Source organism: Suncus etruscus, chromosome 13 (assembly GCF_024139225.1).
Source record: "Suncus etruscus isolate mSunEtr1 chromosome 13, mSunEtr1.pri.cur, whole genome shotgun sequence".
Lineage (NCBI taxonomy): Eukaryota > Metazoa > Chordata > Mammalia > Eulipotyphla > Soricidae > Suncus > Suncus etruscus.
Genome location: NC_064860.1, coordinates 87,237,185 through 87,263,060, shown reverse-complemented (window position 1 = coordinate 87,263,060; position 25,876 = coordinate 87,237,185).

Sequence of the window (25,876 nt, the reverse complement as noted above, 5' to 3'; positions counted from 1 at the left end):
TGGAGTAGCAGTCAGTATAAATTTTACAGCCCGTGATGTGATAAAACTATGCTAAAATGACAGATAAGAGAAATTGAGAAACAGTGGAGAGTGATGCTGGTATGTAAAAACTTGTCAGCACTTAGTATTTTCGAAATATATAATATAAAATTGATAAATACTATGGTCCCTAGAACATCAAAATTACCATCTATTTTTAACACTGCTTGAATTAAATAAAATATTCATCGTGACCATAAGCATTATATTTTCTCATAAAAATTTAATCATAAGATATAATTATTAAATTGAGTTTAGATATGTTAAGGGAAATATAATCTTGATAGGAAATATGAAAATTTATGTGTCTTTAGCTTAAAATTAATTATGTTTCTTGTCCTTAATTTGGTGCATTCAAATTTATAATCAAAAGACTTAATTTCAGGGGCAAGCAGTAAGGCATCTGCCTCGCGGGCGCTAGCCTAGGACAGTCTGCAGTTCGATTTCCCAGCGTCACATATGGTACCCCAAGACAGGAACGATTTCTGAGCGATAGCCAGGAGTAACCCCTGAGCATCACTGGGTGTGGCCCAAAAACCAAAACCAAAAAAACAACAACAAAAATAGACTTAATTTCAGAGCTATAGAATGCTTCAATTAACTTATAACTAGTATCTACATAGTTGTTTTGTGCTTATTTCTGAACTTCCAAAACATGTTTGTTAATAAATACCTGCTAGGAAACCCCTCTTCTGACCCACTGCAGTGCAGGCGCTCGCAGAGGGGACCCCAAGACAACATAGCCCCTAGTGCTCAGAAAACAGGCCTAGCACTTAACAAATCTTATGTTTCACTTAGTATACCACTCCCGTGTGTAACTTTTATTCTGTTCACCTGCTTGGAATCTAATTTAATTTACTGAAAAGTGTATTATTCACTCAACCTTAACATGAATTGTTTTCAACAATAACAGTACTAAGCTAATTGTGCTGTGTTTGATCTGAAACTGATAATGATGTCCTGTGACAGGTTTAACAAATTTTCAATTATCATATTCAATTACGTTTGGTGCGTCCCACGTATGAGTGAGACAAACATTTTATTCATTTAAGATTTCTGACAAAGAATATAGAATGTGACGATTCATTAGGAAATCTCCCAGGATAGGTCTTGTACTCTAGATGTTATTCGACATGTCCCTCCATGTTTCTTTACAAATTGATTTTAAACTCAAGCTGTGTTGTAGAAAATGTAATTCTTTAACTTGTCAGATATTTCTGTCTGGAAACAGATTGTACAACATGCTGGGATTTGCATTAAAGTATAGGTTAGCATATTACTATATGTGGTTTATGAAATCAGAAGTATAAATGCAATTTTTTTTCAAAAATATGAGGGAACTATTATTTGGACAACCTATTTCTAAGTGTACATTTATCAATTATGTCATGTTAAAAAGTAAAACTTTTAAAAGTGAAAATTACTTTTTCATTCATAGTACTGTTGTTATCCATTGAAGACTAACTCCAAGAAAATTTTATTAGGGAAAAAATATCACCCTGAGCTAAAGAAAAAACAAAAGAATATTGAGTGAAAGTTAACTTTAAACTATTTTCTTAAAATAAGAAAATATTATTATTCCTAAAAATGTAAGATTGATGAAATTACGAGAGAATATTGCAAAGAAGAGAAACAAAAGTAAAACTAAAAAAGATAGTGAAAATTATTTTCACTTTGAAACAGTGAATTCATCTATCACATAGAGGCTCTTTATCCTTTAAAAAACAAGATAAAAAGACATTTGCAGTTTGTAATATCCGTTCTTTATTTAAATTTTTTTTTATTAAGAAAGAGATATTTGGGGCTGGAGTGTTGGCACAAGTAGTAAGGTGTGTGCCTTGCCCATGCTAGTCTAGGTTCGATCCCTGGTGTTCCATATGGTCCCCCATGCAAGCATCACCAGGTATGGCCCACAAACCAAAGAGATATTTGTGTGATTTTTATACTTATCATAATTTGAGGGATTATATTTAGATATAAATAATCAGATGCAATGTAGAAAGGATCATTTCCAGGTTTACTGTTTATTATTTACATATATATAACAGAATTATTGGATATACACATATATTTAGCATGAGAATGAAAAAAGTGATGCAAAATAGGTCTGGAATCTTTGTAGTATGATATATGTGCGGTGAAAATCAATATATAAATCAATACCATATAGGCTTGGTTATAATATTTATGTTATTGTAAAGTATTGTTATTCCTGGAAAATATTTTATTAGCACTAAATTATAGCTAGTAAGATTATATTTCTCTCATAATAAATGATGCATATTTTGGCGTATTGCTTACTAAGTTGTTCTAAAATTGTCTTTCCAATATTTGTCTTTAATCTGTGTCCAGATATGGAAATTATTTATTTGCATTTGTATTTTTCTTGGAAGAGTGACATTTGGAACACATTTTTATTTTAGACATTTGTAAATATAACCTTGGTCAGCCATGTGCAAGTCAAACACCCTACCACTATGCTAACCACTCCGGCCCCATCCTCTTGGCTTTTAATAATAGCTCCATTGTGCTTCCCATTTGAGTAACTAAACCAAGGTTGCGTGAATGACTGTTTCTCTGGCTGAGCAAAACTCTGGTGCAATTCACGCTTCTGATTCTTAATGCCATCAGGCTGAAATTTGTTTCTCAGACAGACTACATAACTGTTTAGCTGTTGTCCCACTGCTTTATTCTTCTTACCTTCTTTCGCTTTTCTTGAAAGAAAACCTCCAATAAATCATTTTTTGAGTCCTCAATTTTTTTTCATGCAAGTAAAGAAAGATAATTTATTAAGCAATTGTTATGTATCAGCCATCTTATTAGTAACATACTATGTTTCTTGGACCACTTCAGATCTGATAGATAGTTTAAAGGTTGCTCATTAAGTCAGATTCATGATGGTATACATAAATATAGAGGTGATTTATTGACTTTGTCAGTAGAAATGAACATAATATTTAAAAATCCCTTACAATAATACTGAACCTGGTATCTTGATTTTCTAAATACTGATTAATCTTTCTCTGATAGGGATGTGAAAATATGTGCAAAATATACATAACTTCTTACATTCCAATTAATGATTCAGGCATATTTTCTCTAATAAGAGTTTTTTTAATAGCAGACGTCATGGCCACTGAATTTTTTTAAGTTAGAAGCCAAAATGTTTGGAATATAATCCTCATCTTGTGGATATATATATTCACATATATATCTCCACACACATACATATTTCCACAGGATGAGGATCAGTCTGTCTGTCTGTCTGTCTATCTATCTATCTATCTATCTATCTATCTATTTATCATCTATCTATCTATCTATCTATCTATCTATCTATCTATCTATCTATCTATCTATCTATCTATCTATCTATCTATCATTTGGTTTGGGCCACACCCAACAGTGCTTACAGGTTGCTCCTGGCTCTACTCTTAGGGTCATTCCTGGCAGTGTTCCGGGACAATATAGGATTTGGAGATTGAACCTGGTTTGGCTGCGTGCAAGGCAAACGTCCTACCCACTGTGCTATTGCTCTGGCCCCTCCTGAGAATATTTTTATGTAATGTTTAAATATGTAACTTCTCTCTGGTTTATTTAACTCACCAGAAAAATTGATATTGATAATAGCTAAAATTCACCCAGGTGACACTATATATCCCCCATTATTTAAATACTTAACACCAGTGTATTTAAAAAACCCTTTAGACATAATTATCTTTTTCATAGAGATGAATGAACTGAGAATTACCTCTTTGAGTATTTTCCTACTTTGAGAAAATCTAAATAACTAAGAAGATTAAACCAGTTTTATTGGATTTTTAGTGTACGCTTATCTACATTATAATGCTTCACTCTTCTGTATGTTTTAAACATTCCAAAGAAAAACAATAATCCAATGGAGGTATTGAACTAGATATAGGTTGAAACAGGAAGACACACTGGAGCAATGATTGGTTTGCCCTCAAGAATTCTTATTTTCCATACTATCTTTTCAAACCTTTTATAAAGAGCTATTTTTCAACTCCAGCTATGCAATGCTTATAATTTTTTTAGTAATTTCTTTATTTGTCATATAAAAATTGCCCAAAAGTTTGAGCTTAATACAGAAAAAAATTTATGACAGAAAAAATTTAATTGGAATTTTTAGAAATTAGAAGGTTACATTGGGCTGTAATCTTGTTAGAAGTACTGGGGTTTTTCTCTTGTGTTATAAGAAAATATTCAGTATGTCATTTCTAGTTTTCAGAGGTCACATGCTGTTGGCAGGTAGGTCTTATTTATAGGTTCAAAATAGCAAAGCACTCTGTTCAAATAGCACTCTGTCTTTCATTTTTGACTAGTTTAAATATATTTGGATGTTTCTCAATGTTTGGGGGTTACTCTAAAATCTGCACTCAGAAATTATTTCTGGTGGTGTTTGGGTGACCAAATGGGATAGATATGTAGGACTAAACCCAAATTTGTCATATGCATGGCAAAAGCCTCCTGTCCCATAGTATAGTCTTATTTATAGTCCAAGTTATAATATTAAATACCACTCAGCTAGTAAACTCATATTCTGAGGATTATTAACTTTTAAAGTTTAAAATTGTGTGTATTTGTTCTTTAAGTTATATAAAACATTTATGTATCAATGTTAACTATAGTATTTAGAGTTATTGTATACCTCAATCAGTTTCTATGAATTTATTTATTTTATTTTACTTATTTGGGGTGATACTCATTACAAGGGCTTATGAGAAATTATTTACACTTTGCTCAGTGATGTCTTCAGGTGATGCTTGGAGACCATATGCAGTTCGGGGGAATCAAACTAGAATTTCTGTCCTATTTGTGGCATATTATTTTAAATGAAAACATTTAATATTATGAGCATAACATAACAGCAGCAATAAAATAACAGTGTCAGGTAAAATTCCAAGTTTCCATAATTTGTACCTCTTGATAGAAATAATCTCTCATGTTAAATGAGGAGAGAAGTGTACATATAATGGGATAGTCCCAGGTTACTATTTATGGTCAACATAAAAATATTTAACAGTTATGATTAAATTACCCAATTCTCTGAATTTTTGTTAAATACACAAGAGTTTTTATGAGATACTCTAACCAAATAAGATTAGCTCTTTTTTTTTTTTTAAGAAATTGGATAAGGAACCGGATATAGGGTGTTTGCCTTGCAGCATCTAAGATATAGGGTATTTGCCTTGCAGCGGCTAACCCAAGACAGACAATGGTTCAATTCCTGGCATCCCATATGGTCCCCCAAGCTTGCCAGGAGCAATTTCTGAGTGCAGACCCAGGAGAACTCCCTGAGTAACCCTCTGTTACTGGATGTGACCAAAAAAACAAAAGAAATTGGATAATGAAGTAGCCAAATACTAACAAATATTAGTATTAGTTGCATTCATGTTGGCTTTGAAAAGACAAATCACTGTGTCATGAAAATACCATGCAGCAAAACTTTAGTTGCTAAGGGACAGACACAGGAACTGTCTCTCCCAATACCACATAACCTGAGATTATGAAGAGAATAAAGCCCCATATAATACATTGCTTTCCTGTGTGAACACTCTAAAAAAGAGGATTCCTCTTACCTGTATCTAGACCACTGACATATAGAATGCATGCAAATTAATTCATATTATTTAGAGCCATTATGTTTGTGGTGATTTTTAAGTAACTTCGACAAATGAATACAATAGTTAATATTTATTTAACTTTTTGGGGTGTCAAACTTTGAAATGAATGCCAGATAATTAAATATAATATTTATAACAGCCTTACTTCAGATTTGGGTCAAAGACTTGTTGATTAAGGAACTAGAATTTTAATTTTTCTTCTAAATAATGTATTTTATATAAACATCCTAGTTACAATGTTGTTCATAATACAGTTGGTATTGTTTTTCAAGAAGCAACGATGTCCATGACTGAATTTCAGTCATACAATGTACAATGACCTTCACGGTGACACTTCCTGCCACCAAAATGAGACTATTGTTTTTAACACAAAACATTTTACAGAATAATGTAAGCCAATATTATTATTAAAATTGTTTTATCTTATGCATAGATAACCATATGTGACAAATATTAAAAATAAACAGCCTTCAATAGAAACATTTTGTCTACCTGGGTCCTTAAAAAGAATTTAATATGAATACCTCCCCAATTATAGAGGCAAGTCTCTTCTGAAGGTAAAATTCTTTATAAAAAGTTCTATAATTGCTATTTTACCTCGAAGAAGAACAATCTACTTTCATCTATCAGGTAGTAATGAGAAGTCATTATCTTACACTCTTCCTTAATTAACATCAATCCTGATTAGTCAGAATAAATTAGGCTCTTTGTCTTTTCCCATAGTTGCAATTCTTCTGGTATAGGAGCCATTCAATTATGTATTATCCCTTACAAAAGACATTAGTATAATTATATTATTGTATTTCAGATTTTACTATTAAGCATATTCCATTGTTAAAATATAATTTATGTTTCCATTTTTTCTTGAATTGGAGAAAAGAATCTCTATATTTTACCATTTAAAACCAAAATTACTATGTTTAGTAAAATTTGTGGTTTTAATAGCTATTCATTATCATAATGTGCATTAAATATCAATAAAAATATCAGAGGAGGTAATTGCTATTTTAAAAGAGGCAAATATAATGAAGGTGCCGATTTATTCTAACTTTTATAAAATTTGAACATTCACATAATTTTCTGGCATAACTATGGAAACCGGGGCACTTAAAGTATTATTTTTATTTTAGTAAGGGCTTATGTAGACATCTGATGGCCGCTATTTTGTTTACTTTGTGACCAAAATGATCCTTTCTTTTATTAATGGTCATTGAAAACTAAAACAGCATAAATACAATTTTAAGGTTTTTTTAGACTGAAAGTGAGTTCTATATAACCAGCATAGTTAATCCTAAAATAGAATTATTTTGGGGCCAGAGTGGTGGCGCAAGCAGTAGGTTATTTGTCTCGCAAGCACTAACATAGGACAGATTGAGGTTCGATCTCCAGGCGTCCCATATGGTCCCTCAAGCCAGAAGCCATTTCTGAGTGCATAGCCAGGAGTAACCGAGTGACTGAATGTCACCGGTGTGGCCCACAAAGAAAAAAACAAAGAATTATTTCTATTCTAAGTGGATGCCACTTAGATAAGCCTGTATATGAAAAAATAAACTTCACACCATGCCAACCCTATCATGAAACTATTCTTTTCTGGATAGAAGATGATCCAGACTATTATTTACTAATATTACTAGGAAAATCACTGAATCCTTGTTTTTGAAAGAAAAAAATATTCTGAGTTATATATTGAAAAGCGTTTGAGGGGCCGGAATGATAGAACAGCAGGTAGGGCGCTTGCCTTGCACACGCTCAACCTGAGTTTGGTCACTGGCATCCAACATGGCCCCCTGAGTATGCCAGAAAGGCATCCTGAGCAAAGCTAGGAATAGCCCCTGAGCATCGCTGGGTGTGGTTAAAAAAAAAAAAAGAAAAGAAAAGCCTTCTAAAATCCTAGTGTGGTCATACCATTTTGCTTGATACCATTGCTTTCACATTTCACATTTTCATCAATTCAGCACCCAGTCAATTATCAATGAAAGCCTACCACAATCTCTCTCTCTCTCTCTCTCTCTCTCTCTCTCTCTCTCTCTCTCTCTCTCTCTCTCTCTCTCTCTCTTTCTCTCTCTCCCTCTCTCACTCTCCCTCTCTCCCTCTCCCCCCTCTCTCCCTCTCTCTCTCTTTCTCTCTCTCTTCATTTTTTCTTCAAACTAAAGAAATAGACCTGAAATTATTTTTCTCTCACATTTTGGCTGTGCTCTTTTCTGTGGCATTTACTTGCTATTTTTAAGGTTAACTGATCATGTCTGAAATATAAACTGAGAACAACAGAGCAATCATCATCTTTCTTTAGCTAGCAATGTTACAGATCATAGAATTTGCCCAGGAGAAAACAAGTTCTTTATTTGCAACGAAAATGATTTTTATTAGAATTGTTTGCTCTGTTTCCATTGACACAGCCATCTCCCACACATACACACACACACTTGTTCACACGTATTACCTGAGCATAGCAGTGTTGTTAAGATAAATCAAACATTGACCCATGCTCTAATTTAATAGCTAGAAGTTAATAAAAAGATGCAAAAAAAGAAGTGATATTTCACATTTCCTAAACTATTACAATATCTTCTTAATTCTCTTAATATGAAAGAGAGGGCAATACTAGAATTGTGTAAGTTTCAGTTATCAGGAACAAAAAAGCAACATATGCCTAAAGCAAGAGTCTCAATTAGTGCTTGAGTCACTAATTTGTTATCTTCCATAAATATTCTGGATAATAAGTAGTTGGTAAATAGAGGTTAAGTTCTTTTAAATAAAACCAGTCATTGCTAATCACATGCCTTATACCCTTGTGAAATAGATTATTGAGGTTCAGCAGTACAAAAGAAGTTGCTTATGCTCTTTTACTTAAAATTTAAGTATAATTATATATAGGGTACTAATTAAATGGGACCAAATATAAATTAATTGATTCCAAATAAATGAGTCCAGTCCCTACAAACCAATACTTTTTATAAAGCAGTGCCTCACATTGCATTTATAATATATTTGTTCAGTTTCAATGGGTTTATTTCAGAACTCAAATATCTTATTCTTAATCTTTCTAATCCTCGTACCCAATATAACACCTGCGATATTAATTGATAATAAATGCTGACTAAATATTTGTTTCCAAATAAATAATATTGGTTGTGTCCTATGAATGTCATTTCATTTTCAGCAATAACATGTTCTATTTTGAATCTTCCTAAAATTACAAAGTGTGTTTTAAAAAGACCAGGTGGCAGGAATTAGAAAACATGTGCTAATCTGGAAGAGAGACTGATAATGAAGAAATTGTTAGCGGCTTATAAATCAGTGCTTTATAAAAAGTATTAATGGAATACCATCTGCATTATAATCACTTGGATTTTTGGTCCATTTTAGAATTAGAATATGCTCAAGAACATAAAAGAGGGCTCAAAAACAAAAAGGATTTTTCAAGACCTCAGGTGAAATTTTGTGTGCTGAGGCTTTGCTTCTCAAAGTGGGGTTTTTAGGTAAGCAGCACTTAATAGAACTCAGGAGCTTGTTACGACTGTTCAATAGGTCTTAGCCCAGAGCTGCTTCATCAGAGCCTGCATTTCCACAAAAAATTCTAGGGAGTAAATGCATTTCGGGAATCAAATCTACCTGAAGTGAGATTTCAGAGTTGCCACAATTGCCTTGAATTGAAGAGTGAAAAACATACTTAAGACTTTATTCATAAATTTCTTTATGAAGTTATACACACCCTCATTCTATTTCCTGCTGAAAAATGGAAAAAAATAAAACCTGGCAATTTCAAACCTTGCTCCTATAAACAGGTGAGTCTCTTTTACTCTGTCAATAAGAACAATATTTTCTCATTGTTTTACTTCAATATTTATGCAGAGTAAATATTGAATAACTATCGGTGGGTGAATAAGTATAAACTAATCAGATTGGGGGAGATGCACCTCTGAAAAACAAAAACTCATGCTATTTTTATTAAGTATGATAATTTGAGAGAGGGCAACTTTGAGAGCAACACTCAGCTGTGGTCAGGACTTACTGTTGTCCTTGATGTATGGGGGGGACACCAATCTTTGAACTACCAGGGATTGAACTATGGTCCACTGCATGCTAGCCATGTGCCTTAAACCTTGTGATATCTCTCCAACCCAATTTTCGCAATTTTAATTTTTGTCTTGCTCTGTGTAAAAGTATATATTTTTCACATTACAAAACAACAAACATATTTAGACTTTATAAAAAATGGTTTTGCACATAACTTGAACTATCTAGTTCCGCCTCTCAAATAGAGGAGGAAATAAGGGAGGGTACCAGAACCAAACAGATATATGATCATTAAGTAGTAAGCTAGATACAGAGGGGACCACTTATTCTAGCAACCCGGGGAGTGCAGGTGGGGGATATGGCATGCAAGATGGGAATGGGGGTGGAGGGAGGATAAATTTGGTGATGGGAATTCCCCTGATTCAATGTTAATATGTAACTAAAATACTACTGTGAAAGATATGTAAGCCAATATGGTCAAAATAAAAATTATATATTAAAAAATTGGTTTTGGGACAGAACCATATAACTTGAACCATCTTGCTCTGCCTCACAAATTGAGGGGGAAATAATGGTGGGTACCAAGACCAAACTGTCGTATGAACATTAATTAGAAATTAAAAAAATCGGACTTAAATACCAAATTCAAACTCAATGACAACAGAATCTATACCCAGTCTACAACAAGCTAGACACTGAGGGAACACTTATACTAGCAGCCTGGGGGATAAAAGAGTGGAATATATGATACATGCTGGGAATGGGGGTGAAGGGAGCACAGCATTGATGAAGAAAATGCCCCTGATTCAATGTCGCTATGTACCTAAAATATTACTGTGAAAGATTTGTAAATCACTTTGGTCAAAATAAAAATTATTATAAAAAAGTTTATAAACTTTTGGAGGTCAGCATATATGTGATATGTTTGTAGTATGAATAAAATTATATTTAAATTAAAAATGGTAAAAAATAAATTAAAAAATGGTTTGGAGGCATTATTCACCATCAATTTTTCCAGGCTTAGACATAAACTTTTTTATTTTAATTGGGGTGTGCTAAATTATATTAAGGGAAAATGCAGGATCAACTTCCTGGAAAGTTTTTTTTTCTATATTTTTTCAACTGAGCAATGAGTTTTTTATCTATATAATATTATGTTTAGAAGTATTTTATTAAAATATATATATGATATTCTATATATAATTGGTTAATTATTATTGAGTTCAAGGACAACAGCACTATCATGCATGCATAAATGAAGCTATTCCAACTCATGATTTTTCTGTAAAACAACAAAGCTTTCTTGCACTTTAGAACACTAAGGACTTCTTAAGCACCACAATTGGGGACCATTATATACAGCATAATCAACCAAAATAGCAAAATAGTGTGGAAATACTTGGCACAAATAGAACTCCTAAAGTACACTAAAATAATAAGGCAAAGGTTGTCTTCATGAAAGAAACATGAATATTGGGTAAATCAATATTTTACTATATCCAAAAATCATCACAGACATAGTGTTTTGATTTTGGTGCTTTAAATAAATTTTTTCTTTTTTCTTTTGGGGGTCACACCCGGCAGTATGCTCAGAAATAGCTCCTGGTAGGCTCGGGGGACCATATGGGATGCTGGGATTCAAACCATCGTCCTTCCACATGAAATGCAAATGCCTTACCGCCATGCTATCTCTCCGGCCCCTAACTAAAATTTTTAAATTAGCCTAATTAAATATCGTGAAATTTAAAATTAGTGTAGATTTAAAAATGCACCACTTTTAGATTGTTTAGAGACATTTCCAAAAGTTTAATATAATTTCTGTCCAGAAAATATCTGAGTTAATGAAATAAGACTATACTTTTATGGCTGGAAAATTTTTCTAATCATATTTGTGTCGATGAATTAAAATTTACTGATATGTTTCTATATGCATAAATATATCAAATATCTTTGTATAAGTCTGTATATAAATAAAATTATATATTTTTAATATTGGAAAGCATGTGTGTTTATATAACAGGTAGAAATACACCAAAAATAGGGTCATATTCCAAGGAAATTTTAAACAAAATTAAAAGGTCCTGAAAATATGCTAGATTTTCTGCAATATGAACCTTATATAGGGAGTTTCATGGTGGCAAAATTCTATGTTGAAGTTTATACTTAAAAACAGTGCCATCAATATTTTGGCTAAAATAAATTAAATGGTATTCTTTATAAAGATAATTCTTGATTCTTTATACTATTCACACACAGCAGGGGTAATAAGGCCACTTGAAATAAAGATATGCATATAATGTATATAATATTTACATATGACTTAAAATATAGTGTTCCATTTACCAAGCTATTTAATTAAACTTGGAATATTATATTTAACTTATTTTCAAGAATTATATGTTTTTGAACCATAGAGTTTATATACTCATACCAAACTTTCATTAACACATTTCAGAATGTGAAAAAACTTTTCCTATCCCTCCCAAAGAGTAACTTATGCAAATTGGAATTGGTAATGCTATCAAACATGTAATGTCTTTTTTTAATTAAAAAGCACCATTCAATAGCAAAACATTTAAAAGTACTAGATTCTCTTGAGACTGTGTGATTATTGCAAAAGAAAACATCTAGAAGTTATGTGGAAGTAAAAATACTTAGAAAAGAAATGCATTTACTAAGATATAACTGTGCAAACCCTTTTTGTTTTCAAATTATCTAGAGTTAGAAAATAGTTGCTTTTTAGGTGAAAGTCATTGTATCTTGCTTAGCCTTAGAATATTCATTATATAGCTGATATGCATTACTTCTATCTTAAAATATAAATGATACCAAAATAATTTTTTACATATTTTTTGTTTTATTTTTTTGGGTCACACCCGGCATCACTCAGGGGTTATTCCTGGTTCTACGCTCAGAAATCATTCCTGGTAGGCTTGGGGGACCATATGGGATGCCGGAATTTGAAACACCATCCTTCTGCATGCAAGGCAAACGCTTTACCTCCATGCTATCTCTCCAACCCCTTTTTACATTTTTTTAGGTGCACTATAATGACTGAAACTGATGACACTATAATTAAGAGTTTATATAGTTGAGTTATTTTTCAGGGATATTAAGAATTTTTCTTCATGGCTTTGAAATTATCCCATTTGTTTATTCTCTAAGTTTCCCCTTCTGCATTTCTGTGGATAAAATTGATAATAAAATGTATGAAATATGATTATGCTATGAGAAAGAGTTGCAGAAAGGTTAAGTGTAGAGAAATGCATGATATTCATCTACAGATAAGCCAGCGAAACGTAGGAGCTAAAGATAGTACATTAGAAAACTATAAAGATAACATATATCAGGCAGTCTCCCAAAGATTTAGAAATAGATATCAGGTACCACTACTTTTGGCTCAGGATTGCAAGTATTAGAAATAAAAGGGGGAAATCTCATGAGCTTCCTTCTATTTGGTAAAGATGATGATTAGAGTTCTGGCTTGCTGAATAAATTGTAGTTATAATAGAATAGAAAACTTTTTTGAAGGTCAGACATGCTATATTTATTACATCTTCCTTGTCTATATGCCAGGACATTCTGTCACTGTTGTAATACAAGCCAACAAGAGTCAAATAAATCTTTGATTCTTTTGGCTCACCAAGCCGTTAAATACAAGCTATTGTAAAGTCATGAAAATTATCTGAGAAAGATGTGAAAGTTGGTTGGGCCACATAGATTGCAGTGATTAAGAAGTGAAAAATATGACCTGTCTCTGAAAATTGTAAGGAAAACTCTAAATGCTACTTAGTTGAAGGTAGAGGAGATTGAATAGTAACTTAATCACTATTTTCAAAGTTCAAGAGGATTATAACCTCTTTTATTCATCTTTAAAGAATTTGAAGTACTGTAGGACTTTTCTGAAATATTCTTGTGGCTAGCACATTTGATTCATTTATAATATCGTATATATTTAGTTCCACATATAAACTTTCATTTGACATTTCTCCATTTGAAAGGGTAAGGAATGAGGAGAGATAAAGAGTATTATTCTTTTCTACGTGAAATTGAAGCAGAGTGTATTTTTTCCTTCCATAATATAAACAAGTTTTTACAAGATTTTTTTGCAAGCTAAATTACCTCTGGATTAAACTGTTCGGTTACTTGGCTCCAGCTAAACTGTGAATTATTATTGCCAAGCATTAATAACAATGACAAAAGGGAGGAAATGACATACTAGGGCTTAAATAAACTGATACACATGAAACAAAAATATAATTGGGGAACTAATATGTTGAAAAATTCACATATAGTCTTGTCTTCATGCCACCTAGGGGGGCACTTGATGCTCACACACATTCGTGTCTCTATCCACCAGGGGGCACTTTGAAGAGTTCATGCGTAGTCCTGTCTCTGCCCACCAGGTGGTGCTGTGGAGCTCGCATACATTTATTGCGCTATATCCACGAGGGGATACAGTAAACATCCATTTATGTCTTCATGCCCCTGAGGGGGGGCTTTGGTACTCACACACATTAGTGTCTCTGCTCACCAGGGGGCGCTGTTGTAAAGTTCATGCATAATCCTGTATCTGCCCACCAGGGGGTGCTATGGAGCTCACATATATTTATGTCCCTATGCCTACGTGTGAACTCTACAACAGCGCCTCCTAGTGGGCACAGCGACATGATAATATGTGAGCTCCACAGCACCTACTAGTGGGCAGAAACAGGACTACGCATGAACTCTTGAACTGCGCCCCCTGGTGGGCAGAGAAAGGAATGTACGTGAGCTCGACAACAGCGCCCCCTGTGGGCAGACGTGAAGATGCTTGTGAGCACCACTGTGCCCCCCCAGGTGTCCAACAGGAGGTGCTGTGGAGCTCACGCACAATTCTTTCTTTGCCCACCAGGGGTGCGTTTAGTTCACGCATAGTCCTGTCTCTGCCCACGAGGGGGCGCTGTTGAAGAGTTCACGCGTAGTCCTGTCTCTGCCCACCAGGGGGTGATGTGGAGCTCACTCATATTCATGTCTCTGCGTCCACAGGGGGGCGCCTGTGTCGAGCTCACGCAAATTCCTTTTTCTGTCCACCAGGGGGCGCTGTTGAAGAGCTCCCGCATAGTCCTGTCTCTGCCCACCAGGGGGTGCTGTGAGCACACATATATTCTTGTCACTGTGCCCACCAGGGGGCGCTGTTTTACGTTCACATATATTCATGACTTCATGCCACCTGGGGGGCTGCTGTAATGCTCACACACATTGTGTCTCTGCCCACCAGGGAGTGCTGCTGTAAAGTTCACGAATAGTCCTGTCTCTGGCCACCAGGGGGTGCTGTGGAGCTCACACATATTCTTTTTTCCTTCCCTCCAAGATGCATATTTTAAAAAAATAAAAGATCTCTGAACTCGGGCCGGAGAGATAGCATGGAGGTAAGGCATTTACCTTCATGTAGAAGGTCATTGGTTCGAATCCCGGCATCCCATATTGTCCCCCGAACTGCCAGGAGAGATTTCTGAGTGTGGAGCCAGGAGTAACCCCTGAGTGCTGCCTGGTGTGAACCAGAAATCTAAAAAAAAAAAAAAAAAAAAAAAAAGAAAAACCAGTCAATAATTTTAGGCATCAAATATTATATGGTGTGATACTTTTGGGTAAAACATACTTTATTGTATGATGTGATATGTATGGGTAAAAGCTGTGGGGATACTTGTTTTATGAACTCAAGATATTTATAATCTGACCTTAAATATAATTTAATGAATTAAAATCTTAGTAGCTCTACCTAATATATGTGCAATGCTTTCATAGAGGCTCAAATAAAGAAAGGAAGGAAGAAGGAAGGAAGGAAGCAAGGAAGCAAGGAAGCAAGGAAGGAAGGAAGAAAGGAAGAGAGGGAGGGAAGGGGAGGGAAAGAATGAAGGAAGTAAAGAAAGGAAAAAGGAAGAAGTGAAATAATGAAGGAAAGGAAATAAAGGAAGGAGAAAAGAAAGGGAGGGAGGAATGGAGAGAGGAGTGAGAGGAGAGAGGGAAGGAGGAAGGGAGAGAGAAAGGGGACATTGCTCATAAGGCTGAATATTTGCTTTATAACAGGTGGGTCAGGTTCAATTTCTGGCATTTCATGGTCCCCCAAGTGCTGTACACAATATAGTGTGACCCCAAATGAAGACCAACAATAATAAGTAAATAGGACATGAGGGTAGAGTGTTTTCCTCACGTGCAGCCAAGTTCACCTCATCCTGGCCAGGAGTAATACCTGAGCAGAGAACAAGTACTAAGCCCTGATCACTATCAGGTTTGGCCCCCAAAATAAATAACAACAACAGCAGCAGCAACAAATAAAACCCTACAAAAGTAGAAACAGAAAAAAAGTAAAAATCTCTTTCCTGTTATTTCTAGGGATACACCTTCACTGTTTAATATTTCATGCCCACTATATTTCGCCTTAACTATTTCTCTTTCTCTCTCTCTCTCTCTCTCTCTCTCTCTCTCTCTCTCTCTCTCTCTCTCTCTCTCTCTCTCTCTTGGTTTGGTTTCATTTGCTAGTTATTACATATGAACTTCTTTTACTCATATGTTCTTTAAAACTTTTGCAATAATTTCCTGCTTCTGATATATTTGCTATCTTTAATTCCCTGCTTCTTTGCATTGCATTCTTTTATTTCTTCCCTGAAATGTCATAGAAGGAACTGCTGATTGCTCCTTCAGATTTACATATGAAATCATGTCACAGAGGACAAGTCAACGCCTAGGTTGGGATCGATGGTATGTTTAAAAAAATTGTTTGTTTTGATTTGTTTAGGCACACCCAACAGTGCTCAGAGTTTACTTCTCTGAGCTTTTTGCTCAGAGATCACTCCTGGCTTTGCACTTAAAGATCATATGGAATGCCAGGCATAAAACCTGGGTCAGCCACTAAATGACAAGCAACATACCCACTATATTATTGCTCCAGGATAGCACTGGTACATTAAATTTACGCTTAGACTAGGTCTGATGTAATGTTTGTTCAAGAATAATTTAGGGATGAGTAGCTTTCCTTGATATCAGGCAGCCAGCGTCTCAAGCTGAATTCCAAACATTATTTATATTGAAAGACAAAAGAAAATATAAAGTTTTAAGGTAAATCTGGAAAAGACCAATATATGATAATTAGAACCATGATTATAAGATTTAGAATAACTGCTTATCTGAAAAGAAACCACTTTCAAAAGAAGAATATAACTAAAATCTGGTTAGGCTGGATGACGACTGGAAACAGAAATTCTCACATAGGAGGAGATGAATTGTCAAACATTTAACAACAAAACAATATGGTTACCCTGAGTTCATAAATCAAGACTAAAAATCTATGTTTTACTATATTTGTTTAAATTAATCAGGAGGAACATCTATAGAGAAATGGGCATATTCCACTTTTGGAAGAAGATCTTTTCATTTATTCCTGAGTTTGTATTCAGGGCTTACTCCTGGAGGGACTTGGGAAGACCGTATGTAGAAAAAGACCTTATGTAGAAATATATATATAATATTGGAGAAGTTGGGACGTGGTAAATATAAACTAGACACTGTGTGATTATTTTTGTAGGCAAAGGAAATTCTCAGTTCCACCTGATCCTTATACTACCCAAATCTGATCCTAATCTTAAAAGAGATCATCTTTAAAATGGCTTTTCCAGGAAGCTATAAAACAGAAAGCTCCTTTATGTTTTGGTTTTTAAAAAGACAAAGTTATTTAGAATGAGATAAAAATTTTGCTGGAGAAATATTAAAAGGGAGGAAGATGCTTATTTTGTTTGCAGCTGACTCAGCTGGCACTGAATATAAGATTTAGAAATCTAAATTACACAGAATGTAAGGGCTAACCACAGCCAGTTGGGTCCAGACACCTTCAAATATTGTTGCATTTAAGTATATTTAATAAATATTTTCAAATAAAGGTGACCCATTTTTAAAGTATCATACCTTTTTTAATTGCCACAAAATTTCAGCAAATATGTTAGTCACTTTTAGATAAGAAATTGATTTCAAAAATTCACAATTGGTCAAATACTGTTAATACTGGAATTTGAAAACTATTTTTCCCAGGCTGAAAAGGTAGTATGTTGTCTGATACTGATATTACATGTGATCGAGTGTATTTTAATCCCTGGAGCTGCATAAGGTTTTCCCAAGACCCTCCAGGAGTGAGCCTTGAATACAGACTCAGGAATAAACTTTGAACACAACTAGGTGTAGCCCCCCCCAATAAACAAAAACAAAAACAAAAAAAAACAAACAAAAACCAATTTTCTCTTTGGCAGTATTTTTACTACCTATCCTCTAACCTTTACCTGTGTGGCTGATAGGGATTGATTGCATTATTATTATTAATTGCATTATATTAAGCATTGAAATTACCCTAAGATCTAGGAGCCAGAGAGACAACACAGCGGTAGGGCGTTTGCCTTGCATGCAGCCAGTCGATCTAGGAACGACTCCTGGCATTCCATATGGTCCCCTGTGCCTGCCAGGAGCAATTTCTGAGCATGGAGCCACAGTAACCCCTGAGAACCCACTGGTGTGACCCAAAAAACAAAGAAAATAAAAAAGAAATTACCCTAAGATCTAAATGCAAAACTAACAGTAGACAAGATGCTACTTTCTTAGAAATGTAAATTTTGTTGTCAGGTGATTAAAGTTCAGCATTGTTATACTGTTATATTATGTTATTATTGTGATAATGACAGATACACTACCTTAATTTCCTTCCCTTTTTTTTATTTCTTAAACAGCTAGCATTTATTATTGATGAATTTAGTTTTATAAAGTAAATCACAATTTTAACAAATGTCCCTCAGTACATTAAAATGAGGATATAAAAAGAGGATTATTTGCTCAGAAAATAATCACTATGTATAACCCCTTCCTCAAAAGCCTTTAGATCAAAGCAGATTTTAAAAGCAAAAACTGTTTTATCGTTCTGATGAAGAACGATGGAAAAGTCTGCTTTTCCAAGACCATAAAAGTCTTATCAATAATTAGGAATTATTCTTTTCATTTTCAGCACCCAGTTTGTTGCTAACTGATCTTCTAGGTTCTATCAAAGTTTTTCTCTGGGTAACACTCATCTATTCTTCCATGTTTTTTGGGACACTAACATCCAGCATTGTCAGTCTGTACTCTCAGAATCAAATTTGAACAGAGCTCGTTATAGCTCTGTTTTGGAATATTCCAAGTATCTCAGCTCTTTGAGAAATCAGTTTTTAGATGCAGTAAATTTTCAGTACCTAAGTAAGAGAAAACTACTCATATTGAATCTCACTCATTTACTTTGTCCACATTCAGACCATGTAAAATCTTGCATTTCACTAAGGGTAGTTTCCTTGAGCCTTGCTTTAAAAAGGTTCCAGATAGATTTTCTTTTTCAATGATCAGAGAGATCTTGTTGATTTTCCTAGAAAATGCTAGTATTAAACTTGATGGATTCTGTAACTTTAAGGCAGGTTCGTAACTAATTTTTTAAATTATAAAAATACTAATATTTCACTAAAATAATTTATAACTCAACATTCAATAATTCAAAAATTAAATGAATACATCTTATTTAATCCTCTATGGGTGGGAGATAAAGATACCAACAATAGAAACTCCTAGGGGAGTAATATTGACAAGGGCACACAAATATAAGTTTATGCACTTCCTTCAATGAAAAGAACTGCAACCGCATTTTATATAAAGAATTGCAGTTGCAGTGTAGACTCAATAATGCAATAATGCTAGACAAGGAATTGTGGACATCTTTCAATTTTTTTCAATATTCTTTTCAACAAGAATATTGCCATGATATAGTTGTCATTTTCTAATATATGGATCATAAAGTTCTTTCTTATTTTGCATGAGTTTATTATTTCATGTTTTATACTTAATAAAACAATTTTATTGATTAAAATTCCTAAAAATACAGAAACATATTTCTTAAACTTAGTACCTATAATAAAAGACACATATTCATTTTCTAGCTACCATCTGTTCTAACACTTAACTTAATATTGACTTTTTGGGCAAAGAACAAAAAATAACTTAAAGAAAATATTTTCAAGTTACTCCCAGTCCAAATTTCAAATTATGGCTTAAACTAGTGACATAGTAGAAATTTATTAAATTTCTATAGAAGATTTTTTAAAAATTCAAAAAGAATTTCATATTCTTCCTAGGGACAGTTCTGAAGAATTTAAAATAGTGCTCCTGAGAAGCATTAAGTCACTGATCATGATTTATTACTTCTATGTCCCATCTATTTGAGAAGGAAGCTTTTCTTTCATGCAAAAGGGTAAAAATGAGGCAATTAGTTTTGACTCTGACTTTCTTCTAGGATATTGCTAAATTTAAGCTTCATATTAGGTCACACTTTAAAAGTTCATTTTTATCTGCATGGATTTAAAACATATGCTCTTTATAAGATAGTTTTGAGAATTGGCACGTTTATAAATAGTATGAGGACTTTCTAGATGCTCAGGTTAACCTATACTCAAATTCGACTATTATTTTTTTCCTCTTACATCTTTCATTATAACAAATGAAAGGGGCAGCTCTGATCCAACTTTTCTATTTTTTGCTCAATTACATCACACAAAAATCTCAGACAGGAGCAGCATTGCTGAGCTGTAGGGAAGCTCAACTTCTGTTTTTGTTTTTGTTTTTGTTTTTTTGAGGAATGTCAATATTGTTCTCTAAAATGTCTGGACCATGGGGCTGGAGTGACGGCAAAGCAGTAGGGTGTTTGTCTTGCACAGGATGACCCAGGATGGACCTCAGGTCGATCCACCATCATCCCATATGGTCCCCCAAGCCAGGAGTGATTTCTGAGTGCATAGCCTGAGTGTCATTGGGTGTGGCCCCAAAATAAAAAATAATAAAATAAAAAAATAAAAAGAAGTCTGGACCAGCATTCGCACTAGCAGTGATTAAGAGTTTCTTTCTCCTTTCATCTGGACTAGCACTAGTTGTTCTTAACATTTTTTGATGTGTGCCAATCTCTGTGATATGAGGTGACATTTCATCTATTTTTTTGATTTGCATCTCCCTAATGATTAGTGATGTGGAGCATTTTTTTTAAATGTCTTTAGCTATTGGTAGTTCTTCCTTGAAGAAGTTTCTGTTCCCTCTTCTTCCCATTATTTTTGATGGGATTGATTAATTTTTTTTCTTGTCCAGAAAAATCATCATTCATCATTTGGTTCATTGGAGATGAAATCCATTTAATTGAAAAAAAAAGTCCGTTGCAAATCAGTGATATTCTATGCTTTGTTGTGCTAGTCTAACTTTTTTGCAATGGACAATAGATAAAATTATAGTTTCTTAAAAAGTAAATTATGAAATAAAATAACCCAGCAATTAAAGATAAAACTGATTTTAATAGTTGCCTCTCAATATGTTAAAATGAAGGTAGAAAAAAGAAGATTATTTGTTCAGAAGATAATGACATAAATGGTGTTCAGTCTAACAAAGTGTTATCTTTCAAATTAATAAGAAAAATGTGTTTCTTTGCTTGATATTTTCTTTAGAAAGACTTTGAATGTGCCCTTTATATTTTTCAGAAAATAATAAAATTATAATGGAAAATATTTTTAATATTTTTAAAAAATCATGCAGCACATACCTGTGGCATTGTGCACAGAAGTTTTCAGCATATTTCAAATATAAGTTGAATTATGTATAAGATTTTTTGTTTCTATGTCCAAGTTTAATGATTCTTAATTGATAAACACATTGTTGACATGCATTGGAGAAAAAATTGCATTCCTTTATGACTAATATTGTCTTCAGCTTCCACCACTAATGATTCACTTTATAGTAAACTTTCTTAAAGTATATTGACCAAAATTAATTGAATATGAAATTCAGTGGAAGATAAATTGGGTTAGTACAAAATAAAATTTAAAAACCTAATGACAATCAGTTTGAAATTATTTATCATTAGTTTTGGAGTAGAAAGAGCTGAAATTATTGGGGTGTTTTGCTTGTGATCTCCTAAATTGCATCCCTGGCCCTGTAAGCCTGCTGCCTACTTTGAGCATACCCCTGTGCCACATGTTCCCTGTGCCAATTGGGTCTGACCCCACATGCCCTTTATCACATTGGCAGGCTCTGGCTTTGAAATTGTTCACTTTCAGATTCTGTTCACGATCAGATTCTGAAACTTGAGCAACTCTTAGGAAGATTCCATCACCAAAAGAGGTAGAAATAATATTTATTTTCATTCAAAAGATGTATGACATAAATGCAATAAATGTCAATCTTATCTAGAATGTGTTACGGAGAGTAATTTCTTTTTTGGGGGGGAGGCACACTTGGCTATGCACTCAGAAATTGTTCCTGGCCCTGGGGACCATACGTAATGGTGGGGAGCGAACCTGCACCATTCTGAGTCAGCCGCATGCAAGGCAAATGTCCCACCACTGTGCTACCACTCCTACCCAGGAGAGTAAATTCCAATAATTTCTAATTGTGGTTTTAGGATTATTACACTGAATGTCATTTAATTAATTATATTATAATGGAATGCTAGTTGATACAAAATGTTTACCTATAACTTAATTTCTTAGTTTGTTCTCATTTTGGGGGGGGTTATATCTGGTAGTGCTTTCACCTTGATCATGGATCTATGTTATTTGTGGTCTATGTCAGTGGGCCATATATGCTGCCAGGGATTGAGTCATATTCCATTGTATGCAGAACAATCCACATAAACCCTCAACTACTGTACTATGTATTTGACCCTTTAGCTTTAGTTTAAATGACAATGCTTTCTATGCAAGAATAATTATTTTATAATAATCTAGATTTTGTACTAGTTGATAATTTGAGGTTTGGGTACAAATATCAGTATCTCTATACATACACACATAATGGGCTATTCAAAAAATTGTGTATACATGTATGGCACATATCTTTCATATTATACATTTAGCGATTTGGTTCCTAAAATCTTTTTCCATTTTTCTCTTATTTCTTTGAATGCATCCACTGACCTTATGAGTAGATTTATTTATTTTAATTTTTAAACTGTTTTTAAACAGTATGTTTTACAGTTGTTCATAGAACAATTGTTTGGGGTATTCAATATTATTACCAGTGTGACATTCACTCTACCATGATGCCAAGTTTGCTATCTCCTTCCCAAAGGAGACACCTTTGCCAGTCTCCTTGAAAACACAAAATAATTCATATTGTATTGCTTGTTACAACAAAATGGCAAATTAAATTGTTGCAAAAGGTTTAGTAAAAAAATGCTTGTAAAATCGCTATATCTCACAATAGGGTTATTAATGTAATTGTCTAAACAAGGTTTGTTTACTGAACTGTTGGTTGCTAGGTGAGCCTATTGTGCTATTGTTCATATTTATTGAGCTTAGTTGCTGCCTGTGTTTCCCCATATTATCTGTTTTCTTCCTAATGGACTATCACGGTAAGCTCCAGGAGATCATGGATATGTAGAACTAGGATGATTCTTGGCCAGCCCCTGAGTTTTAAGCCACAAAACTGGTGTTTCCATGTTGTATCTCTTCTAAGAATTCATCTTGAAGTTGTGAAGCTGGGCCAGGATTTACATAATGATGGCTGTCGTGTGGTAGGGATTCCACCGATATGGGGGTATTGTGGGAAGGCTGTCGGCTCCCACTATAAGAAGACTCCAGATTTTTAAGGCTGTAAACCAGTGTACCTGGAAATTTCATCATCTTAGTATCTTTGCAGAGATTAGTGGTGAAGTAGTTAAAATTAGGTCATTATATGGCAGTGTCTATGGATATGGTTGCAGGAACTTAGCTTGTTCCCCCTCCAGGGACATCACAATGTTTTTAGCTCCAGGATAGATATATCTTTGAGTTTCATCAGTTTGGTTTGAGAGAATTTTATACAGTGTGCCCTTTCTGACTTCATAATTGTCTGCCTCAATCTGTTTTCTACTGCCTCAAATTAATAAAAATATATCTTTCCCTTCTATTATTTATTTATCTATCTATCTATCTATCTATCTATCTATCTATCTATCTATCTATCTATCTATCTATCTATCTATCTATCTATCTATCTATCTATCTATCTATTTATTTATTTATTATCTTATGTCTTTGTCTTCTACATCCAGACTGCTGTATAGGCTCCATCAAAGAGATTGCATATAAAAATATAAAGTATTTGTAGACTAAGAGTTAGACATAATTGCTTCAAAATATTTTTAAATCTAATTTTTACTAAACTTAGTGAACAATTTTAATCACATAAAAACTTATGAAGATAGCAACTTGAGAGAGAGAGAGAGTATAGTTGATCAGGCACTTGCCTTGCATGCTCTTGATCCCAATTTGATTTTCTGGCAACACATGTGGTTCCCTGAGTACTATGTGGCTCATCCTTTTCCAAATAAATAAAAATATATCAAAATAGGAATAAAATTATTCAATACTAATCTATTTTCTGCTGATGTAGGAAAAAGGAACTAAGTATTTTGTTTTTAATGTTGAAAGGAAAATACAATTATACCTCGTTTTGATAAAATTAATTTGTATATGATAATATAAGTATATTAATTAAATTTGCTCCCTTTCTCATTTGTTTTACTTGTTATATTTAAAATATGCACTGAATCTATAATATTTAAACCAAAATTTATTTAAATACTTGCCTTAAGAGTTATCATGTTAAAGTAATATAATTATATCAATAATATCTGTTCTAAATAATTTCTTGTGTCATATGGCATTACACAGAGCCATAGATTCTTCATACATGAACAATATATATCATGCATATATTTATTATATTTGAATTCTGATATATTGCCATGAGAATGTACAGGAGGGTCAAGGAATTCTGCAGTATAATCTATTTTGTTTCACTCACAAAAGTCTTTGTGCAATACATTTAGTGTTGTCTGTATATTTTACATTTCTGTTATTTTTAGTTTAGTTTAGTTTTGGGGTAGTATTTGCCAGTACTAGAGCTAATTCTTGACTCTGTATAAGGATATATCATTGCAGGTTCAGGGGACCTTATGGGGTACTGGGGATCAAACCTAACCCTTGGCTGTGTGCAAACAAGCACCTTACCCACTGTATGTCACTTCTGCCACTGTTATTTTTAAATATAATTTTTTATTAATTGTCCTACCCAAATATATCAAATGTTAAATAAGAGAAATGTAAACATTATATTGTCTTTTAAAATTAATTTTAATTATTAGTACTGTAGGACTGGAGTGATAAAACAGGGGTAGGGTTCTTGCCTTGCAGTAAACCTGGGTTCAATCCCTGGCATACCATATAGTTAACCGAGCCTGCCAGCAGGGATTTCTGAGTTCAGAGCAAAGAATAACCCCTGAGCACCACCAGATGTGGCCCCCAAAGTAATAATAATAATAATAATAATAATAATTGGACTATAGGTAAAAGTGAAACAGTTGACCCAATTAGTAGTTTGAATTCAATTTTCAATTTCTACTGATGAATTGTAATTAACCTAGATGTTTTAATGACCATCACATTGAAATCCCAAAATAGTCTTTTTCTCCCCCAATCTTATTTTGAAATCTTAAACTAAATAAATCTATTTAATTCTTAGACTCTTTTAAGTTTATAGTTTGAATGGATTATTTAATAATAACCAGAAAAACTAACCAAATAACTCATGTTTTGTTTATAGACATTTCTCAGGAAAAAGTCAAATATTTATGAATTCCTCTGCTTTATGAGTATATAATACTGTAGATATCATAAAAAAAAGACTTACAGAATTCTGAAAGTAATAAATATGCTTCTCACCTTCCTTATCTGGAAATGGAAAATACCTTCCATATTGATCAGTATGTAGCTTCCAGAAGACTTTATTATGCTACATTAAAGGGCAAGTAAAAGTTCTAGTTAGGCAAAGCAAAGTTGGCGTTTGGTATAGTTGCGATTCAGTGCCTGCAGGAATGTACTTGAAATCAGTACAGAGAAATCCACTATTTGTATAAGTTTTGTGATCTAAGAAGTACATCTTGAACTGTCAAGCATTTTTTGAAATATATTTCTATATGTTCATGTAGGACATAAAATTATGATAAGTCTTAATAATGGTTGCATCTGGGCTGGAGAGATAACACATCGGTAGGGCATTTGCTGACCTAGGAAGGACCTATGTTCGATTTTTGTCATCCCTTATGGTCCCCTGAGCCT